This window comes from Polypterus senegalus, chromosome 15 (assembly GCF_016835505.1).
Source record: "Polypterus senegalus isolate Bchr_013 chromosome 15, ASM1683550v1, whole genome shotgun sequence".
Lineage (NCBI taxonomy): Eukaryota > Metazoa > Chordata > Cladistia > Polypteriformes > Polypteridae > Polypterus > Polypterus senegalus.
Window position 1 is genome coordinate 102,693,547 of NC_053168.1, and position 23,838 is coordinate 102,717,384.

The 23,838-nt window shown below is 37.8% G+C and overlaps 1 protein-coding gene across 1 annotated transcript in view; it reads left to right on the forward strand.

Annotated features, from left to right (window-relative positions):
* Positions 1-23,838, forward strand: part of tsnare1 (T-SNARE Domain Containing 1) — a 935,796-nt gene that overhangs the window by 95,213 nt on the left and 816,745 nt on the right. The gene's annotated exons all lie outside the window — the stretch shown is intronic.

A 23,838-nucleotide genomic window follows, 5' to 3' on the forward strand; every position in this document is an offset into this window, starting at 1 on the left:
CAAGCCATCCAATTTTTCTGATAGAATGGATAAAAAAGTTAGTACATAAAGGAGCAGACAAATTTATAGAATGTTATATGATATATTTATGAACTGGTGTGATTATTTTAAACTCCCACTTGTTTAGGAGCAAGTTCAATATGTGAACTAATAAAGAACAATAGACAGACAGACAGATAGATAGATAGATAGATAGATAGATAGATAGATAGATAGATAGATAGATAGAAACTTTATTAATTCTGAAGGATATTGCAGGGTTACAGTAGCTGACAATAATTACTAATAATTATTAATCAATTTATAGATTATTCTTACCATATGTGTATTTGAGCCTTGTTATTATTATACTTAAGATTATTTTATTCTTCCTGTATATAGACACAAATACACATATAACTAACAAGGCACAGATACACATATAATAAAAATAAACCATCCATCCATTATTCATATATAGCTATATATAGCTATATTTTAACTAAGGGGTAACGGGAGTCTGCAGGAGCCAATCCCTGCCAACACATGGTGCAAAGCAGGAACAAACCCTGGGCAGGGCGCCAGCCCACCGCAGATAAAAATAATCTACAAGTAAGTTAACAAAGTGCAGGTATTTACTAAATGTAAAGTGATTATAATTACAAATAGAAGGTACAATTTCACAGTACAGGATTTCAGTTTTGCCAAGGGTTGACTCATTATTGAGCCTAATGATTGAGGGTAGAAACGACCTTACATAGCACTCCTTGGAAAAATGAATTTTTCTCAGTCTGTTACTGAAGGTGTTCCATCCATCTATCCATCCATCCATCCAGCCAGCCAGCCATTTTCCTAACCTGTTTATCCAGGCCAGCTGGAGTCTATTCCAGCATTCATAGGATGCAAGACAGAAACAATACCTGTACAGCATGTATGTATGGATAAGAATTACATTTCTAATTATTTTTGATGTGTATTGTCCTCTCAGCTAGTGTCTAACAATGAAATACATTAATGCTAGAATATACACTGATAATAGATGCATTATTATTATTATTATTATTATCATCACTGTTTTATATGTAGTAACACTTCAGTAGTCTTTAGAACACAGTGCAGTTTCTCACAGACCTATATATCCCAAAACACCCCCCTCCCCCCAACCAATACACCCCTCCACCCTTATTCTCCAGCTGCTGGGCTTTCCCATTAAGATGCTTTCTTCACAGCATTGTTAACGGATCAGCAGGCTCACAGCAACTGATCAATATGACATGCACATCTGTAAAAGCCCCAAAGTCAGCTGCAAGTCTATTCCAAGACTAATGAGTTAATTGATATTATCTGATGGCCTTTGCATCTGTTATATTTATATGAATTTTGTTTGTGTCTCCTTCTTCTTTTAAGTAATTGAATGCTGTTTCTTCTTCAGATATTCTGTGGTTGTATGAGCCTGTAAGGTGGAGACAGATACACTTTCTAAAGGGTACATGTGGCTGGAAGGCTGCCTCAGGGTGACTAGATCAGTCAGCTAGCTCTCCTTGATGTGAACCGACAGAGTTCTTTTTATTGAGCCAGTGAAATGATGAAGCATAGGAATGTCGATGCTCACATGGAACAATTTTTTGGTATGCCATGATGAGAAAGAACAGTGCATTGGATATCAGGAATGTGAGTGGACATGTAAGGAGGAAAAAACACCCAAGGTCCATTTATATCTCAGGTTTTGTCTTAAATTAAGGGGAAATTGCCCAGATCCCTTCCAGTTTGGGGATTACACACTTTAACAGTGTTGAACATTAACATTGAATGATGGAATGAAGGGCTAAAATAATCCATCCATTTATACATTTTCCAAACAAAATATTTCAAAAAAATCTTGAGGTCCCAGAGCCTATCCCTGCTTAAAATGGCAGAAAACAAATCCACAGACAGGACACCAGTCCAATACAAGTTTGAAGAGACTATAAAAGCAAGTGTTCATATTACTAGGGCTTGCTTCAGATTTGAAGTTTACTTGTCCTGACACCCTGTATTTTAAAGTATATTTCCAGGCCTTTAATGACTTCTTGGGCACAGCCATCAGCAGTGTGTCTGTTTTTTTGCGGAGAGAGTGTCAACCTTGTTGAGAGGTTTACTTACCTTGGCAGTGACATTCATGTCTCTGGTGACTCTTCCTATGAAGCATGTGGGATCATGAGGTCGCTGGAAAGGGGTGTGTGGCGCTCCCGATATCTATGCAAAAGAATGAAGGTCCAAGTCTTTAGAGTCCTGGTGCTTCTTGTCTTGCTATATGGTTGACAGACATGAACGCTATCCAGTGATCTGAGATGAAGACTGGACTCCTTTGGTACTGTGTCTGTCCAGAAAATCCTTGGGTACCATTGGCTTGACTTTGTGTCAAATGAGAGGTTGCTCATGCAGTCCTGAATGAGGCACAGTACCTGAATTGTGAAGGAGCATCAGTTACGACACTACAGCCATGTGCCACGTTTCCCCGAGGGTGATCCAGCTCATAAGATCCTCATTGTTGGGGACCCAAGTGGCTGGACCAGGCCAAGGGGTCGCCCACATAACACCTGGCTGCGGCAGATAGATGATTATTTCTGGAGGGTGGGACTGGACTGCATGTCTGCCTGGGGGGTTGCCAACCGAGATCCCGAGTCTTTTTGTCATGTAGTGGGTGCGGCAACACACTGTACCAGTGCATGCTCCACAACTTGACTTGATTACCCAATCTTGTTGTATAAAAGTCATATATAATTTGTTGATGATAGTCTGAATCATAAATCAAGTACATAACTGTTAATTTAATGTTATTTATAAAAAAGGATAGATTGAATGCTGCTATTTGTTGTGTCATATGCTTCTTATGTTATATTGTGATGCTTGTCAGAAGAGATAAAACTGGAGAAACACAATGGACATACTTTATATTATGCTTCAGCTCTCTGGTGCCACTTATTACTTTTGCAAATCCAAGGATGCAGTAACAATTTGTCCTTACATTGTTAGTAGATGATACATTAGGTCTTTTAAATGGCATGGCAAGTCTTCAATTGAAACATCCCACTTCAACACAGTGTGCCAAGAAGTACTTCCTGATTTGTATCCTGAATGTGCTTCTCTTTATTTCAAGTCCGCTTAAGCTCAAGGTGGCTTGATACCTTTAAGATTTTAAAAGCTGTATTAGGCTACACATTCATTTTTACTCAACTGTTCACAATAATAAAAAAAAAACATTTGGATAGGCACAAGAAATGCAGGTGCACAGTTAATTCTAATTGAGCTATGAGCTGAAGCGGTAGTATTGGCCGACATCTTACTGACATTCCATTTCATTCATTTATTCATTCATTTATTTAATGGTTAAATTTCTTAAACCATCTATTTAAATACAGAGTTACCTGAAGCCAGAGAACATTCCATTTTGATCCGTGCAAACTCTTCAGCCATGGGGGAGCTGGTAACCAAAGGATTGACCCAGGGCTGTGATACAGCAATCTTGTGACCTTCTTGTCAGAGAGACAGACCCCACACACCTTTAAAAACCATTAATGGTAACAAAAATAAGGGAACGATTAGAATTATTAATAAATGAAATGAAATCCAACTGAGAAATACAACATGAATATTAATAATGGGATTTGTCAGATTGCACATCCCACTGTCAGTCTGCTGGCCTTTCCCGTGAGCCTGGAAAAGCAAACTAACAACTTCTGTGTTTGTATAGCATCTGAAGATTAAGCTTGCATGTAAATAATGCATTCAAAATATTATTTATACTTTTAACTGGTCCCTCTCATACTGTATGAGTATGGCACTTGGTGGTATGCAATGCTGCCCCACATCTCTCTTAGCCTAAAGGACATAATGAAACAATATAAATGGCAAGTCCGGGAAATTGTAAGTGACACCAGGATGCATAATTAAATCACTGCCTGGCTTTAGAAACTGAATTCTGGTTTCTTGAGTTGTGGTTCCTCAGATCTACCATTTCCACCATTCTAGTTTTTAAATCTGTTCACCAACACAAGGGGCTCTCTAAGAAATACCTTATCTCGCCTCTTGCTCACCCTATAAACATAAGACATTTTTTTACAACCCATTATTGACTCTGTGATAATGGGCTTTATAAGTGGTGGAATAGAGAGTCCTGCTAATAACTTTGTTGAGTGAAGTGGCTCATTATTAGCCAAACAAAGGAAACTGTTGCAAATTTCAAGAAGAGCAACGACTTTAAACACAGGAGCCAGATATAAAAGAGTTGACTGTACTATATTTCCCATCCATCCATCCATATATATCCTAACTACAGGGTCACGGGTGTCTGATGAAGCCAATCCCAGCCAACACAGGGCGCAAGGCAGGAAACAAACTCCGGACAGGGCGCCAGCCCACCGCAGGGCAATATTTCCCAAGGCTGCTGCGGAAATGTGCCATTGCCTGCGTCATACATTAACATTAATCTTTGCACTGTATAATAGTTTTTTATGATGGAGAATTCATTTTATGGGATTTTAAGCTATTTTTATCATTTGCACAAAGCAAAGTTTTTATTTTGGTTGTTAGCATCTTTTGTTTATGCAGCACACAGTTGTGTTACATGATTATGAGAAGCACACCAATGACATGAGTGGCCATTCTGCTTTAAATAGGATACTACACAACATAATTCATTCATATAAAACCTTCTAATGTAGCTAGATAATCTCTATGTAGACTATTGTTAGGTCTCATTTCGGTTTTGACTTTCTTCTGTCCCTAACTTATCCTTCGATTCCAATTCACCTTTGTGTTTTGTTCCCTAGTTATTTCTCTCTTTATCTGTTCTGACCTTTGCCTGTCCCTCATTACTAGCCTGCCTGATGTGACATCTCCTGGTCTGCCTCCATCTCACAATAATTTGTAGTGACGCTTTCTCAATAGCCTGATCATAGTATAGTATTCACTTTGGCACAGTGGTAAACTAAGACAGTAGCACAAGAACAGGAGGAAGGCTGGCTATGTTCTGGGCATTATCGTGGACCCCCTGGAGGAAGTTGAAGACGATGTTTAAGCTGTTGACTCTTATGAACATTGTCTCTAACATCCTGGCCAACACATGAAGTGGCATAAACACAAGGCTGATTTGATAATGCTGCGCTGGGGGAAACGGTGATCTTTTGTCTAGATGCCTTCAGACCATACAAAATATCTGCAGGATTGACACTATTTTTCGACCATTCCATTAGGTAAACTTCAATAGAATACGAACATACTGTATATATTTATTTATTTTATGATTTAAACTTGAGTGTATTCTTTGTAGATTTGTGAATGCAGTATTTTAATGTTAGCATGTATAAGCCATACACTAGACTTCCCCAGGAAACTATCTATCTATCTATCTATCTATCTATCTATCTATCTATCTATCTATCTATCTATCTATCTATCTATCTATCTATCTATCTATCGATCTATCTAAAAATATTTAACATTCAGATGTGTTGTCAAAACTTTGACAAAATGCAAGATAAGATTTATTAATAAAATCAAAAGGAAATCAACATGACAAAACAAACAATCAAAATATGAATAACACTCAAATGGCACTCCTCTCCTACCTTCCCTACAACATTCCCAAGTTCTGTACCATACCACCAGGAACCACAACTGTGCTGACCGGCCACCTCAATGCACCCAGCCAATGTAGCAAATACATCATTAGTCTCTGCTTGTAAAAGATTTCAGTTTGGAAGTCGCAAATTCCAGTCCTGAATAAAGTTGGTGGATGCTCTATTAATTTTTGATACGGACAGCTCCAACAGAAGCAAGTAGTAAAAATTACACATCCAGTTCTTTAGTGTTATCAGATTTGGGGTCTTCCGTCTAGAAGTAAAGAGATGTTTAGCAGCTCCATAGCCCAAAGATAAGAATTTCTTGCTGGCACGTTCAAAGAGTGATGTCTGAAAGGTCTAAGATTATAAGAATATGTGGCAAGGGGGAATAGGAACTGATAGTTTTGTAGACAGAGAGCAGAAGATTAATGATCAGAAAACCAGAGCAGGAGGAACAGAACAACATTTGGGCATAAAAGTCCCTGGGACATTATGCGAACAATAGTGACAGAGAAATTCTGGGTTAAAACCCAATAAATGGGTCTTACGAGGGATAAAATATAACATATGAACAAATTTAAAATGAGCAAATTAATGGTTAGAGTTTCTGGATGAAAATTTTAGAATTTTGAAAATGTTATCCCGGTAAAGGGGGAAGGGGTATGAGATCCCACGAATACTGAGAGATAAGGAGTAGAGGTTTATGGGAAGGCTTAAATAACAGTGAATAAAGAACTGAAGCAGACTTTCTGAGAGAAGAAAAAGAGTGAGTAAGAGAGAACAAGATATGATAGGGTAAAGCAGATGTAAGTGAAATGCAATAAGCCCTAAGCACTGAATGAAGCTGCAGGTAGTTGAAAAAGGGATACTAACATGAGACTGACAATTTTGGAATGAATTGAGGCTAAAATCCCCAAACAGATCACCCAAACTAGTGAGCTCATGTTGCATCCAGGCAGAGACAAAACTTTGAGGATCACCAAATAGTAATACATAATTAATAAAGGTGGGTGAGTGTATATACCATTTGGGTACATTGCCTAATTTCCTTTAAATTTTCTCCTTTCAGTGTAGCTATGGGGCAGTGCTCCCCAGAGCTTCAAATTGCATCAGCATTTTGAGAAGAGGTAAAGAAAGCTGTTCCCAAAAGGCTGAAACTAACTCTGGTGGAATTCCATCACTTTGACTGTTATTTATAGAGTGTACAGATTCCATCATCACAACCCAAATAATAGGAACCTCCAAATGCAATCATTTCTCATATGCATGACTAGGCAAATTCAGTGAATCTAAGAAAGATGAGTAAACTAGAGAGGGCAACATAGGTACCTCAGAAAACAGATTGGAATTGTAGTAGAGAAACTGTTTATTTATTTCATAGGGTTACTAGTAATTGCTCCAGACTCCATCCTGATAGCAGATATTGTAACAAATGACTACTTAAGATGAAGACAAAGTGGTAAGAGTATACTGCACTTGGCTCCTGAGATATAATAATTGTAATTATTAAAAATAAATAATACATGTTAATAATTATTATATAACTGCTGATGTTTCATAGTTTTCATCAAATGTAAAAGGATGATACCTTTCCAAAGCAGAAATACATTAGATGTCAAATTCAACTACCTTTTAAGGAGTGATGAAAAAAGATAAAATAGTCACAGGTGCAGCCCTTCGTAGCCTCAGAGAATTCCTAGATCTTCCACTAAGCATTTATTTATCTCTAAGAACATCCTTTAATTTAGCAGCTAACTGATCACTGAATTGTTTATTATTTAATAGCAATGTATTTAATCTCCATTGGCAAGGTAGGATGATGGGCTGAGATTTGGGAGGCCAGATTACATGAAATTAGAATAAGTGGGACCAATGATTGAAAAACAAAATAGATAATCAATTTTTGACTGGAATTTATGACATGACAAGAAGAAAGTGTATTCTATATGTGATAGATTTTAAACACAAAATCTGTCTACCAGTCAGAGGTCCTTACAGGATTTGAAAACGGAGAGGGTTAAGTAAAGACAGAGCACCTCAGCCGTAGGGAGGGGACTTGTCAAAAAGGGGATCCATAACTGTGCTTGCCTCAATGACTATACACATGTCAAGGGCATAAAAAATTGAGTAACTGAGTGGCTACATTAGATTGGAAGGAGGCTTGGTATAGAGTAGGTACATAAATGCTTATAAACTTGATTTTCTGCTCTGAGATAGACAAACTTGCCTATTTTGATACCCCTTAATGCGATAAACTTCACCTGTAAACTCTTCCTAATAAGTGCAAGTGTTCCACATTATTTAGTAGGACTACAATATCTATTTTGACAGTGAATAATGTCATTTGCCCTTAAATGTGTTTCTTGCAATAGTTCAATGTTGACATGTCAATGATGTAAAAGATAAAGGCAGCACGAGCAGTGATTCCACAAACTCAGGCCCCAAACATTTAATGTAGTAACAGAAAGATTATTTGTAGTGTCAAGCTTGGGTCACAAAGTTGCACAGAAGAGTTCAGTAGGTTTTCCAAGGAGCAGAAACTTTATTGCTGCTCTGCCAGATACAAACACGTCTCCTACAGAGGCGATCCGGCCACACAAGGAACAGCTGTCAACAATGACACATCAGCCCCAACTCCTGCTCAAAAGAACACAAAGTCTTCTTCATCAAGAGGCTCCAGTGGCCCAGTAGCAGCAGCCGGAGCAAAGGGAGTCTGGGGGAAGAGAGACAGGAGAGTGAGAGACCTCAGAATGGCCGCGGCTCAGTCTTTTAAATGTTCAAAGCAAGTTGTATGGCAAGCCAGTAAGCTGGCAACTAATCCTGCAAAGAGGAACTGTAAGAGTGAGTCTATTTCCCATTGAAAAACTGTTTAAGAGGGGGTTGCTGAAGGACTGTGTCCCCCTGCAGCAGCATTTACAATAGTTAAAGAAAACAGTGGAGAAAAGACAACCCAAAGCAGAAACTGCCCGTAGTGGAACAGAAACAATTACTTTACAGGTTCAGGCAGTTTAGTACTGGACCCTCTCCCATCCCTCTCACCTACCCCACAGATCCCCAAGAGGAAAACATTTAAAGAGTAATCAATCAACAAACAGAGCACCTAAAAACACCAATCCCTCCACCTTACCTTACCTTGGTCAACCAAATGAGAGCTGAACTAACTAGTGCTGCAGATATCCATCCATCCATTATCCAGCCCGCTATATCCTAACTACAGGGTCACGGGGGTCTACTGGAGCCAATCCCAACCAACACAGGGCACAAGGCAGGAAACAAACCCCCAGGCAGGGCGCCAGCCCACTGCAGTGCTGCAAATATGTTTAAAAAAATACTTCAATGCAGTGACAGACGTAGCACTCCAAGAAACGCTTGTTCCAAGCCCCCCAACCCTTAATATGTTAAAAATACATTACAAAATCCCAACAAATGAACAGGGGAGAATTGAAAAAGTACAACTTACCATAAATTAAACAGTGATCAATAGATCATTAAAGACTAAATAAATTATACCCAACAGTGAAAAACACAATAAGAAAGAACTTCTATCAACATCCTATCAACCATCCATTAGCCTTTTAAAGAGAAGGAGTCAAGCATGTTCTAATTAGAAGGCGCAGTCGGTCCACAAGTATACTCATTGCTCCTTATGTTGCCAAGATAGAAGAGAATAAAAAAAACTTATTACGAGGGAAGGCACTCTGTAACCTTGAATTGCTCAATGGCCCATAGCACATCCTCTGATGACACAAATAGGCGATAGGAGTTGCGCAAACTGAGCTGCAGAGATGCCGGTTAAATGTAAAATGATTGCAAGCCAACTTCTTTTGCCTTTCTGGTTATGGTATTCATCGCTCACCTTTTCTGGAAAGTCAACACAGAGTAATCAGGGAAAAACTTAGTGTGGGCTCACTTGTAGACATTCTCTGACATCTTAAGGGACTCAGCTAACACTTGTGTATCGACATATTGCAAAAACATGATGATCTCAACACAAAGCTTGGAAGAATCTGGTCAATTTGAGTAGATCTTGTGGGCCCTTTCAGGCCCCATTGTGGTTACACATTTTATGCTAGAAACCATTTCTACCAGGCTTCTCTGTAACCATGGCCTTCTTGTTCTATTAGCTTTAGAGTTATTACAGAGATCTCTTTGCGTAAGGATCCAATTTCGTCTCTGTAATTTGAGACACTGGAATATAAAGATTGTAATTCATTTTTAAAGGAACAAGATCCGTCTCTCCTCATTATTTGTTTTGCAAGAGTCCTGTCTCAAAAAATTCAAAAAGTCAGTCAAATATGACTTTAATTTTCCATTTATGATGTGTACTAATCTTTCCAGAAGTATCTATTTAACAATATTTCAGCATGAAGGCATGTGTTTTACATGTTTTGAACATACAACTGGAAAACTGATATGTGGATTATGTGAAGCAAGTAACATGAGAATCTTTTTTTCTCTTTGCTGTTGTACAGCATTGATTACAGTTGGCTTGTATTATATCATAAATTGTTTTCTCTCCATTCTGAGTGAAAAATGAGATTACATGTTTTTCTCAACCATTGCTACAAACTACAAGTGTTAAGTAATATACTGTATAAAAACACATTATTTTGGGGTGGAGTACAGTAATCCCTCCTTGATCGCGGGGGTTGCGTTCCAGAACCCCTCGCGATAGATGAAAATCCGCGAAGTAGAAACCATATATAGTTATAGTATATAGTATAGTTATTTTTATATATTTTAAGCCCTTATAAACTCTCCCACACTGTTAACATTATTAGAGCCCTCTAGACATGAAATAACACCCTTTAGTCAAAAGTTTAAACTGTGCTCCATGACAAGACAGAGATGACAGTTCTTTCTCACAATTAAAAGAATGCAAACATATCTTCTCTTCAGGAGCAGAGAATTTCAGAGAGAGAGAGAGAGAGAGCTCGCAAAGAAAAGCAAACAATCAAAAAATCAATACGTGTGCTTTTAAGTTTGCCGCGGCATTTTTTATAGGAGTGTCAGTATCTTCTAAGCAAACAGCCTCTGTGCAAACAGCCCCTCTGCTCACATCTCCTCTGTCAGGCGCAGAGAACGTCAGAGAGAGAGAGCGAGATTAAAGCAAACAATCAAAAAATCAATACGTGTGCTTTTGGAAGCACCACCATAAAACGGCATTACTTAGAGGTGTGTCCGTATTCACTAGGCAAACAACTTCTGTGCAAACAGCACCTCTGCTCACACCCCCTCCGTCAGGTGCAGAGAATGTCAGAGAGGGTGAGATAGAGGCAGAGACAAGCAAACAATCATGCACTGCACGGCAAATATATCTTATAGCATTGAGGAGTTTTAGTTAATATGTAATACATGCTCTGATTGGGTAGCTTCTAAGCCATCCGCCAATAGCGCCCCTTATATGAAGTCAACTGGGCAAACAAACTGAGGAAGCATGTACCATAAATTAAAGACCCATTGTCCAGAAATCCGAACCAGCGAAAATCTGTGATATATATTTAGATATGCTTACATTTAAAATCCGCGATAGAGTGAAGCCGCTAAAGTCGAAGCGCGATATAGCGAGGGATTACTGTATTCCTTTAGTCTATGATTGCTCAAACGTAATACCGGTAATCACTGACCTCAGCTCAGTAAAGTATGCCTGCATATTAGCATTCAAAATATTTGTTTGTTTCATGAGTAGAGTTTTCATCATTTCCCAGTATGAGGAACCAGATTGTCCAATATCCATGATAGGTCTTAGTGAATTCTTTGGAAACTTAAAGGCCTCAGAGCGAATACTACAAACTAAATGAGACATCTTACACAACAACCTGTTAACCAAAATCTTTCTGTTCTTTTAATAAACTTTAATAGTTCAGGTATAAAACTGGATGGAGCAAAAAGTGCATGGCTTTCAGAACAAAAACACTAAGCTGCCATTGCCAACAAGGTGTCATGTGACTCCCAAGGTAATGAATTCTAAAAATTGCAGCTTCTCTACTGTCATTGATTCATTTTCTGCTCAAGTATTGACTCACATGGCTTACGTGACTCACAAGGTAATGAATTCTGAAAAATGCAGCTTCTCTATTGCAATTGATCCACTGTCTACTTGAGCATTATATTGGCTGTGATCACAAAGAGATCAAGTTGATTCCATGAGCAAGGAGCACAAAACATGCAGCAGAGACATGTAGTCCACTACATAAGCACATTCCAGCATATACCCACCTGTAGTCATCAGACACCTTATCATGACGTGGTGGTTTGGGAATAAATGAGAGAAACTAGAGGAACATGCTCTATTCACAGAGCAGAATGTCAGGCATAGGTTCACTTTCCATCAACCACCAGTGCAGAGTTGTAGGCTACTATGAGAAAATAAACTTTTAAATTTCATCTGTTCATCCATGAAGATAGGTATAGCTTACCCTGTTGGTGGCTCTGAAGCAAGTAAAGACCTCAGAGAAGTTGGCAGTGTGAGTCCCACTCAGACTTCTCAATGTCTGAGCATTTTTGCAGTACACCTAAAACTGAAAATATCAGAAAATTATGTTACTGTATACTCATTTAGAAAGCAAGTGTTCATAAAGAATACACTAAATAGTTGCATTATCCTTATGTAATGAATATTCCCCTGCTCACTCTTCCTGAGTCTAATGTCATAGAGAAATTCCTTTGTCACATTACTCAGAAAAGCCTAGGAAACAGCAGTGTATGAGGTGGAAAGCTTTGTACAGGGCAACTGTGATGACAATACATGTCATATGAATTCTAAGCCATGACCTACATTTAATAGGACTATCAGTAAGTCAGCTGCCTAAGTGTAAGTACACAGGAAAAGTCAAGTGGCATTTGGGAACCAGTTGTGGGGCGTGTTATGCTGTCTAATGTCGAGATAACTACCTCAACTAACTTGCTCCATAAGTCATTACTAATATAGCCTCAATCAGGACCTTTCTAATCTTCAGCACTCTTTATGTTAACTCCACTCTGGTCAAATGGTCACCACACACTGAATTCACTTCTACAGCCAGCTGTGTTATTTGTTGCTGTCTTTTTTCTGAAACCCATTCTATTTCTGTGTGTTGTAGCTTTTTCAGTCTTGCTTCTTAACACTTCTCCAGCTTCTCGCTTGACCACATATATTGAAGTAGTGCTATGTCCATACTGCTAGATTTTCACCTTATTCAATGCTGTGTCTTATTAACATTCCCTCTAATGCATCTTTAGACCTTCTAGACCTTGTGAAAGTGCCAGTGGTGAAAGGTGCCAGATTCACTCTGATGATTAATGTCTTCTCCTTCAGGTAGTCTCACTCTTTTGGTTAACTGTGACCTGCTGCGTGAGTTGGCCACTCTTCTCTCACAGTGATCCATCACCCACATGTTCTTTGCTGTGTTCTAGCTGATAGATCAGGAGAAACGTGACTCATCTGACTTTTCAGCTTGGCTTGATGAAAACGTCTTCCTTCCAACTGTAAGTGATGATGAGGTAGTGGGTCACTCTGTGATCAGCTGTCTCTAGTGCTTTTGCGTGGGCTCACATATCATAATCAGCTACCATCAAGCACTTCGGCTTCACTCCCATGTAATCATCAGCAGCTTCCCTGGTGCAGAGGCGTGATGTCAGCAAGCAAATGAGCTGCGAGCTCCCCGGGCTTTGATGCTCAAAATGTAGCTTTGTGGAAACAATTGCAAGGGTTGACTTTTACTCTTTTCTACACAGTTGGTGTATCAGCTCACGCAGTACTTTCCCCGCTTGCTTGGAGAGAGGAGAGAACTGCGCAAATATTTACCAGCTCACATTCCCTCAGGGGGAAGCTCTCATGATGCGCATAATAACAGATGTCCAGGGTCAAATACTCAAACTGCACAGGGATTTTCCTGAAACCTACAGCAGTTTTACTCTGAGAGGCCTGTTTCTAACCTGATTAGTATAAATGTAAAGCCACAAAGCTGGGTTGATGGAGGAACCATGAACTTTAAGAAGCTGATTTTGCTTTTTTTTAAATGGATACTAATAATTGGATTTCTTTACAATAGACATAACAACTGCCATCATTCCTTTCATTTTCTAAACTTGGTTGCTTCATCCATTATAGCATTGTGGTCAATTCAGAGCCTATCCTGGCAGCATTAAGTAAAATAAAATTGTCGCTTAAGTAATTTTAGATATTCCAAAAGTGGGGAATTTTAGAAGAAAGTGTTCTCTGGAAGAGCAGGCAGATGTCACACAGATCACACTCCAGCTTAAAAGCAGAATGAGGTGAATGTCCTTTGGGGCTACTGTGCCACTGTGAAGCATTGGTCATTATACTAATAATATTTTGTAAATTTAAAACCTTACTTATTATTGTTGTTATTATGCTATCTGTTTACAAATTACAATACTTGCCAAGAAACCAGTCTGGTGTGGCCCACTAGGTGATTTGGATTATGTTACCTACAATCCTTTCTTTTAAATATTTCTGGTGTGTATATTAGGGGGGATTTCTTTGTTCCCCTGTGTCATCTCTAAGAAGGTGGTAAATGGTACAACTCCTTTGTGAACCATCCAGATGGCATAGTAGTTTCATGCGTAATGGTGGGAGAGTTTTGGATCTGAATAAGCACAGAGTTTTTCATATTCTTGAGTTCTTCCCCCAGTCATAGAGAGTGAGCCCAGTAATCATGTGTGAGGACCTTATTTGGACTGCTTGCACTGTCAATCTGATTCTTCAGGTCACTACCCAAAGTTTGTAACTGTATGTGAGAATAAGGATGAATGCCGATTGACTAGAATATTGAAGGTTTCATCCAAGGACTTATTGACAATGTCTAGCAAAATTCACACTGCTGCGGTTTGACTTTTCTATTCATTTCATGTTCATCTCTATTATTACTGGTGAGCAAGACCCAAAAGTATATGAGCTCCTCTTCTTTGGGAAGCTGTGACCCCATATGTGTGTACTAAGACAGCATGATAAATTATCTACCCCATATAAGATGATTTCTGATTTCACCTGTTACTGTTTGTGATGTGCCATCTATTTGAATGTGTTTTATAATGCATGTAGTAATAAGATTTGTTGCATCTTAACTTCAGCTCTTCTGTTTAAAATCCTATACAAAACACTACAGAACTGAGTCAACAGGAAAGCCGATACTGTAGCTTAATAAAGAAAATTCTAAAAATATTGGAAATAAATAAGAATAATAGAAGGTGTATTAATATCATTAGAGTCCAATAAATATTCTGGTAATTTGTCTTTATTTATTTAATAAAATGAGAATGGGAATAGAATGTGTATATGAGTAACAAATTCCATTAACGTCTATTAAGTGGAAATGCTGGCCTCCCAGGACTGGCGGTTAGATCATCAGCCATTTTCCTATATGTGACAATCAATAGACTCCAACGGGATTAGTCTTTCTTAATCAGCCCTTTTATTTCTTAGTAATTTTTTTTCTATTTAAAATTTTCTTAATTAGGTTATAGTGTTGGTTGTATACACTGCAGGAAAGTTGCTCACTCAATTAATAATCAGTTTTGACTTCAGCAATGCCCTTAATTAATGACATAATTCGGTAATTCTCCTGCTTTATTTACCTTACCTTTCTTTGTATTAGGAGGGGGTCTCCAGCCATTAGACTTATATCAATGTAACTAAAGCACACTTGTTTTAAGAAACACAATCATACAATTTATTGATAAACACAAGTATTACTGAAATATAACTACATCTATAGTGATAAATAAAACAGAAGGCCACACAGAAGAGGCTCGGTGTGTGCTGCTTATTTAGAGTTCTAATTTTGGCACAAATAAACTTTTATAATGCCAAGTCTTTATGCGTGATCTCCGATATAGACCAGGAACAAATACAAATAGTAATTTAAAACTCGAAGAAATAACAATACAAAAGGAATATAAGTAGAAGGCAAGGTACAAACCCTGGCTATAACATAATATGTTACAGTTACAAGAGTTTAGAGTTGCAAAGTGAGTCTGGGGGCTAGCTTGGCAAGAATAAGAGAGGCCAGAGAATAGTGAAAAGGCAAGAGGTGTGAGTAGAAGGAGACTTTTCCAAGGTACCATTTTTGTAAGTGACTGGGCCGGCCACCATACTCAACAGATCAAGCACAAACCCAGTATGGGAATGTCCAGTGTGAGTGTATCTTTGATGTATTTCCCTATTTTTGTACCATTAGTTTCCAATACCCTTCATTCTTCTCCTATTATCATTGATATAATACACATTTTCTTTTATATACTTTAACTTATTATTTGAGTTCATGGCCAGCTCAAGATCCCCTTTTTGGTCTTATCAGGCTGATGGTGTTTTGAATGGACTACACTCACTATTTAGTTTGGAATCTAAAAATTATACGGCATATATTAAAATATATTAGAATTGGACAACTAAAAACTGATATAAAATTACTATAAATATTATTTCTTGTAATTTATTTTTAATATTGTTTCTTGTACACTACTAGATTTTATTATTTAAAGGGAGTTTAAAGTTATGGGTTTATTGTGGACAAATGAAAAATAATCAAAAACATGTATTCTTCGGGCAAATTACATACATTTTGCTTTGGCACTGAAATAAAAACCTAGTGTGAACTTCACATTTAATACATTATAATTTTTTTTTTTTACTGTGCATACACTAAAGAAACAGCGAATAAAAAGTATGGCACAAACAGTTAAATGATGTAGAGAAAATACATTTATTTGTGTACTGTAGAGGGATACTGAAAATAAACATAAAGATTTGGAAAATAAATAAATAAATAATTTATTTGCAATATCAAAATCAAGTCTCTCTCTCTCTTTCTTTTTCTTTCTGTCTGGCCCTTCTTCCTCCCAGGTCAGCAGACTGATAAATTGTGCTTTATAATCCACTTTAAGATGTATGGCATGGGTGTAGCTTAGGGGGCCCATAATATTCTATTACCAGTGTACAGTAAGCATGGCTTTCATTTCTCTAGGGAGGAAACAGATATTGGATAAAATCTTTGGTGTGAAACTAAAACTCTTCCTTGGTTATTTTTATTTTCAGCCCTGCAGTAATAAACTGACAATCGTAGGAAAGAAAGCACACTGGAAAGCATTTATTCATCAAACTTCCAGACAGGTTTTCCAGCTTAGGTGTTTATCCTGGTAACAAAGGGTACAAACTGGAACCAGTATATCATAGCTGTAGGGCACATGGACTCAAACATCCATCTTCACACATACTGAGCCAACTTAGAGTCACAAGGTAACCTAACAAGAATGTCTTTGGGATCATGGCCCTGTTTGGGCCGCACTCCTCTCCTCAGTGTGTTCATTAATCATCAGCCTATCACAGTATCATTATTGCCAAATTGCCAAATACCATTTCTAAGAGTGAAATTCTTACTTGCATGCACTAATCAACATCTAGCATTTCACCACTCTCCATTAATAGTGAGTGTAACTACTGTGAAAGAATGAGTCTCAACACACTAAAAAAAGGTTTGAGGCAGCCACCCATATATTGTCCCTGGCTGCAAAAGGATTTATATAAACACAAAGTTGATGTTGTCAGATTGAGTTCCAGGTCTAAACTGATCAGGTTTTGGAATATGGAATCTTTATAGGCTGGCAACCGGAAGTGATGTCATCTGGCCAGAACCAGAAGTGACGTCATATTGGGAGCCGGAAGTGGAAGTGACGCTCTTCCGGCCGCCAGAACCGGACGTGACATTAAATCAGGCAGGTTTTCCCATATTTGGTCTACAGAAATAGGTTTAGAGCACCCCGCCACCCCCTGGCTGGTCAGGTAATTATCTCTACTTGGTCCACTCAGCTCCCTCCTAATCGCATGTGTGTGACACTACCTTACTTTGAAATGTCTGCTTTCTTTACCTGAAAAAAACTATTTTACAATTTAACTTCTGTGTTCCTCACTAAAGAAATATCAAAACATATTATCAGAAAAAAGTAACCAGCATGATTAAAGATAGATAGGCAGACAGACAGACAGACAGACACAGACAGATAGATAACGGTTATAGGATGTATGCAACTCAGCGGTTTTAGACAATGCTCACTTCCTTTTTTCCATTGCACGCACATTACTTATAAAATATCAAGGATTACATTTGCTCAGTTAGCTTAGCACATTCTTATTTAATACATAAGTGTGATGACTGATGTATAATATCACAGGGTGTTCTGTTAGCATCAAAAGGTCAGCATTTTCCCATAAAGGAATGCAAGCCAGTTCAATAATTCTGTGCATAAGCTCAATTCTTTCTCTATCCAAATGAAGAACAAATCACATAGAAGCAAAAATCATATTGCTCTCTGCAGCATGCTCAACACAAAACACAGTCATTGGTATTGTGAGTTAAATACTTATAATCATTTCAGTTAATAATGTTTTTTTCTTCTTCAGTTGGCTCTGCCCTGTCTTATATAGTTCCACGGTGTTAGAAGACAAGTCAGGCCAGTCATGAACGTGAAGCCCCAAGTATCTGGGGCATTGTACCACCTCAACATCCACTCACTGAATGGTGACCGTTTGTCAATGACCAGTTCCTTGGTTTTGCTGATGTCAAGGTGCAGACAATTTTCTTCACACAAAGAAACAAAACTCTCCACCTGACTACTATGCTCTGTCTCGTCCATCTTGTCGTCCAAGACTTTCTGCAAGTGACATGTTCTGGCGTTATAGTTCAAGGTGTATAGGGTAAAGAAAAAAAAACAAAAAAGACAACTGTTCCTTATGGTTCTCCAGTGTTGCTCACATCAGAGCCAGAAGTCCTTGAGCTGCACAAACTGTGGTCTACCTGACAGAGAGTCCATTATCCAGGAAACCATAGGTTCATCCACCGGCATATCTCTGCGCTCACCCCTTAACAGGGATGACTGAAAATATTGAAGGCACTGGAGAACTCAAAAAATATAATTCCCACAGTGCTGCCAGCTTTGTCCAAATGGGAACAGACCTTGTGGAGCAGACAGATAATTGAATCTTCCACTCTAATCTTTGGTCACTAGGCAGACTGCAATGAGTCCTAGGGATCTTTCATAAGATGTCTCATATAGTCCAGGACCAGCCTCTCAAAGGTCTTCATGATGTAGGATGTAAGGGCCACTTTAGTTGAAGAGGTACCTGCATTCTTTGGAAAGAGAATAATGCAAGATGCTTTCCAAAGCAGCAGCACTTTCTGGAGTAACAGACTGAAAGAGTAGCAGAAAATACCACAGAGCCGGTCAGCACAGGTCTTAAGAACTCCAGGACTGACTCCATCTTGTCCCATGACTTTTCCTGTGTTTCCTCAGTTTTCTCCTCAATTGGTCATTCATCAGTTTATAGACAGCACATACTGATTGATGGTCAGAGGGTATAGCATTATAATCTGTTTTAAGACATGAATAGTGTAAATTTCAGATTAATTTTAAAGCTTAAAATGTACAAAATTGTATAATGTCAAAAACAGCATCTTTAACCATTTCTAAGGAAAAATTACATCCAACGTAATTAAAATGTAAGCGTTTTTGTGTCCGCCTGAGTGTCCATCTGGTTGCACTGTCTCTGTCATTCCAAAAGATGGTGCATCACAAACATTAGCATTGCTTTTACGAATTCCATATCAAATGGCATATAAGAGAGACATATGCCTTGCATGGTGCATTGCAAACCCTAATGCAGGGGTCTACAGTGATTACTTAAATTTCACCCGGTTTTAGATTGGTAGCACAGCAACAATATGACATTAGTATTTTTTCTGAAGAATGAACTGCAAGAACATATTCATCAGTATGAAAGGCAGGGCATTGCCATAAGTTTTAGATTGTACTAACCGCATAGCATCATTTTTTTTCCACTCCAAATGTTGAGGATGGTCATAAGTGTGGAGGATACTGGTGGGTGGGTACAAGAAGTTTGGGGAATTCGCTTGTTATTGTCATGATTTCTTTTCACTTTTTCTTTGTTACAAGTTTTGGATTTACTACTGAATATTTATTTCTGTGAATGCATTATCTTTTCTTGCCAAGCTTCAAATAAAATAAATATTGGTCATAAAAACAAACAAAAAGTTTGAGGATGTGGGAGAAAAACCTCTGTAAATATGGGGAAAAATTGCAAACTCTACACAGAAAGTGTCAGGGTTGGGATATAAAAATAGAATTCCTAGGTCATTGAGGCAGCAGTGCTAAATAACCACTGCACAACTGTGCCACCCATCCTTTAAATCATTATGCAGAATTAATTTTAATGGTATTGTAAAGAGACAAAGCATTTAGAGAAATGTGTCAAGCATGACAGTTTGAAAAAAGGACTGTTTGTACCAAATAAAACATCTAAAACTCAGCAGTTAGATAAAAATAGAAGTGATAATAGTGCTGTTCATGTCCTGGGGGCTTTCTTTTTCTGACAGACTTGTAGCCTTTACTTGAAATAAGTTGCTGACACAGGTACTGTGACCTTGGCAGGGGGTCTCATCAGCAATATTTCTTGCTCCTTTCTCAAGTGTCATGCAGGTCCTCTTTGAAGGGAAATGGCAACAGAAGATCCTCTCCACAGTAGGGATAACAGCTGCAGTTCACCCTTGGAGCTGACATATACCATGCCAAACAATGCTAAACAGAGAAAATGAGAATGATATCAATGATGACTGTATGCGACTGGAGCAAACAGTTCCTGTCCTGTTTAATTGTGTTAAAAATCGTAGTTACCTGGAACTTGAAAGACCTCACCGCAATCAAGGCTATGATATATTAGACTACTTTTGTTAATTTTTTCAACAAGAACATGGGGACACAGTTAGAAACTTGTTAAGGGCAATGTTTAAAATCTTTTTCTTTCATGCAAAGAACTATAGACTAATGAAATAAATATAAGTACTGTGGTAAAAGTATGACTCTAGGGACCTTTAAATCTGAACTTGATGTTATTTTGGAAAATGTGGGTGAATAAGATTTACAAGCTTGATGGGCTGAATGGTGTGTTTGTGCCACAATTGCTCTAATTTTCTAAATTATTAATGTTTCCCATGTTTCAAGAGAAATCAATTTTCTTCTTGCTGTAAATAGTCTCATTAGCGTTAAAAAGTCCCAGTTCACAAAGAGGACTCAGTGCATACCACCATGGGTATACCATGTTCAGAGATGGATTCTTGATATTTCAACACCCTTTCTTGCAAGCTGGTCATCCAATGTCTGAAAGGATGGGCTGGTCAATGTATCATGAACTCATTCTAGGAGAGTAGTGTAAAGGTTGAAATTAAGCGATATGAATGCTGCAAAGTGATATGAGGTCATATGAAATTATAAACATTAGCACTGTGACTGACATCCACCATCAGACCATATTTCGAAGCATTTCAACAAGATGTTTCAATCCCATATGACACCTAAAAAGCAATCATGTGATCAAAGAAATCCAAAAAGCTTAGAGAACTATAAAAGATTTTTTTACAAAACATGTCCACAACAATAATCCAAGTTAATATCTTTGATGTAGGAAAGATCGAGATGAGGTTTAGCCAGAGCAGCTGCCTAGTAAAATGAGCTGACATCAGAAACAGAAGATCACTCCAATGCTGTAGTTACTGCATACGTCAAAGGAAGGGTAACATTGTATAATAACTTTCATTAATAAGTCATTAACAAACATTATATAATGCTTAACAGATTACTAGTTCATGTACATTCAGATAGTTTTAAATGCTTCTAAATGATAATTGATATATTCATAACACCTCATAACTTTCATTAAGAAGTCATTAACAGACATACAGTATAACTCCTCCTTACACCTTTAAAAACATTTCTTCATTAATGGTAGATGTTTCTTTAATGCCTAATCTAAAGTTGAAGCTATTCATCCATAGGTGAAGGTTGGATACTAATGAAAATTCATGACAAGAAGAAAACACTGTTAAGCAATTTATTAAATTAACAGAAATTATAAGACACATTCTCAATTCCTATAACAGAGGGAATGCCAGGAGCATTTTCTTAGTCTTTAACATGCAATCGTTGAACTAAATCCCTCTACTTGTTTTGATGCACATAGAATTTGTTTCTGTCACTTGTAAGTTTATTGCTATTGTGATTTTTGACTTATCTCATGTTTTTCCATACTGATAGGGTTATTAATTATCTTTTTACTTTATGGTAGCGATTTCAAGTTGGCGTTTTGCCACGGATAGCAGTTACAGCAATTACGTGCATTATGTCTCTTATGCAACAGTTTTAACGATTGGCATGACGGAACTGTAATATGATGGTTTAGATAAAGATAAAGAAAAAGTATTTGCTTTCATTATTTCCCTATTTGTCTTTATAGCTCCTGACTTACTGTTTTTGTTTTTCAGTTATGGTTCTTGGGTATGAATTGGTTTTGACAATGTCGGGTTATGATGCCTTGTTTGTTTAAATGACGTTGTATCTGCTCATTCCATTCAAATCTGGTTGCACTTTGGTACTACCATAAAAATGTTGAAGTTTATTTAAGAATGGTAAAACAATTTAACATCTTTCTGTGGAAGCATTATTATTTATTATGAACACTGCCACTTTGTAGCTCGTTTTGTTTATAGTTGCTATGGTTCTTTTACACACAAAAGACTGAGAGTGTGCAACAAGTGGTGTCAGTAACAGGGTGGAATAAGGTCAGTGCCATGCACATCCTGGGCATGTGAAATTGCATATTACCCTGACAGCTACTGAGGACATGTCATTACTTTGATGTTAGTATACTGATCTTTGGCAATGACGTTTTGTCAACTATTTGTGGTGTGAAATGATACAAAAGACTCCACAAAAAGGTTTGGGGTAGCCACCCTGTATACTTAAAAATTGTGTCATGGAAAAATGGCAAAATAAGAGCAATAGGACTTTATAGACTTGAGTCCAAAACAGAATTGACTTGCAACAGACAAAATGGCATTTTTTAAAACCAATCAGGGGAAATTATGTCATCGGGAAAGGAACTGGAAGTGTCAGCCCAGGCAGAATTTCCCGTAGTTGATCTGCAAAGGAAAAAGAGAAAGGATCAGTGCACTCTGCCACCCCCTGGTCTGGCATGAAATGACCCTCTTTAGAGCCCTTTAGCTGTCTCCCATGCACATGCATGTGACACTGGTTATTGATTTGGCTTAGATAAAAGATAGGACAGATATTTCACTGACAAATTTTGGCAGGGTTAATATTAACAACTCATCTTCTAGTTCTTTCTGTTAAATAGTCTGTCTCCTTCCATTGACGTAAAAATGCAACTGTCATTATTTTGCATTTGCTGCCTAAAATCTCATCCTTCAACTTTCACAGTGTTGGGCATCATTAGGGTATGATCCACTCTTCTAATTTTTAAATCTAAAACACAGCTTGCATGTTTTGTTTTTGGGTGAGCAACTTTATGAAACCAATTCCTGGTTGTAAATGGAGGTCCCGCTAAATTCACCAGTTGTTGCATGAACACTGAAATCTTACTCTGGTACTATGGAATATACAATAAATTACCCATGGAGAATGCTACAACATAACATATCTTAAGTAGACAAATTATATCATACATGATAGTGCAGTCCAGAAAAAAATCCATGCCACCTTATGAGCAGTATTAGACAGAACAGCCACTTTTCAAAAGTCCTATACACATTGTGTAGCAGTGCTGAAATGTTTATATCATTTTCTGGATTAAGGTAATTGTGTGCCATGAACCAGTTTGCCGCCATGCACAGACCATCATTGTAGCTCTAGTTAGTTGAGAGTACGGAAGACAGGAGCAGGCCATTTTAGATTTAAAGCAACATCACCCTGAAACATGAACAATGTCAGTATCACGGTATCAACAATCTGTAATTTTCTTCCACCAGTGTCTAATCCCACAGTGCCTGTAAACTGCTGTCTCCCAGCTGCTACAATACTTTCTCAAAAACCCTGTAACTTGGTAAGTGATTTATAACAATATATGTTTTCAAAATTTTCTTTTAGAGATCCACCACAATATTGATTTTTAGGCATTCAGGGTATCCAACGGGTTAATTAGGGTCTCCCATATCGCACTGAGACCAGCAGAATTTTGCACATTAGTTTCTCCACATCTCCAATAGTACATAATAAATAAAAATGTTTCATAAATAATTATTATTTAATTCTTTCAAATCAATGTTTCCCAAAGTGTGTCCATTTTATAATAGACTCCTAGTTTAAGTAAACTGGCTTTATTTTTGCTTATAATCTTAATGTGACTGAATGCATTTTGTTAAAGGTTTTTTTTTCTTTTTTAACAGGCGCT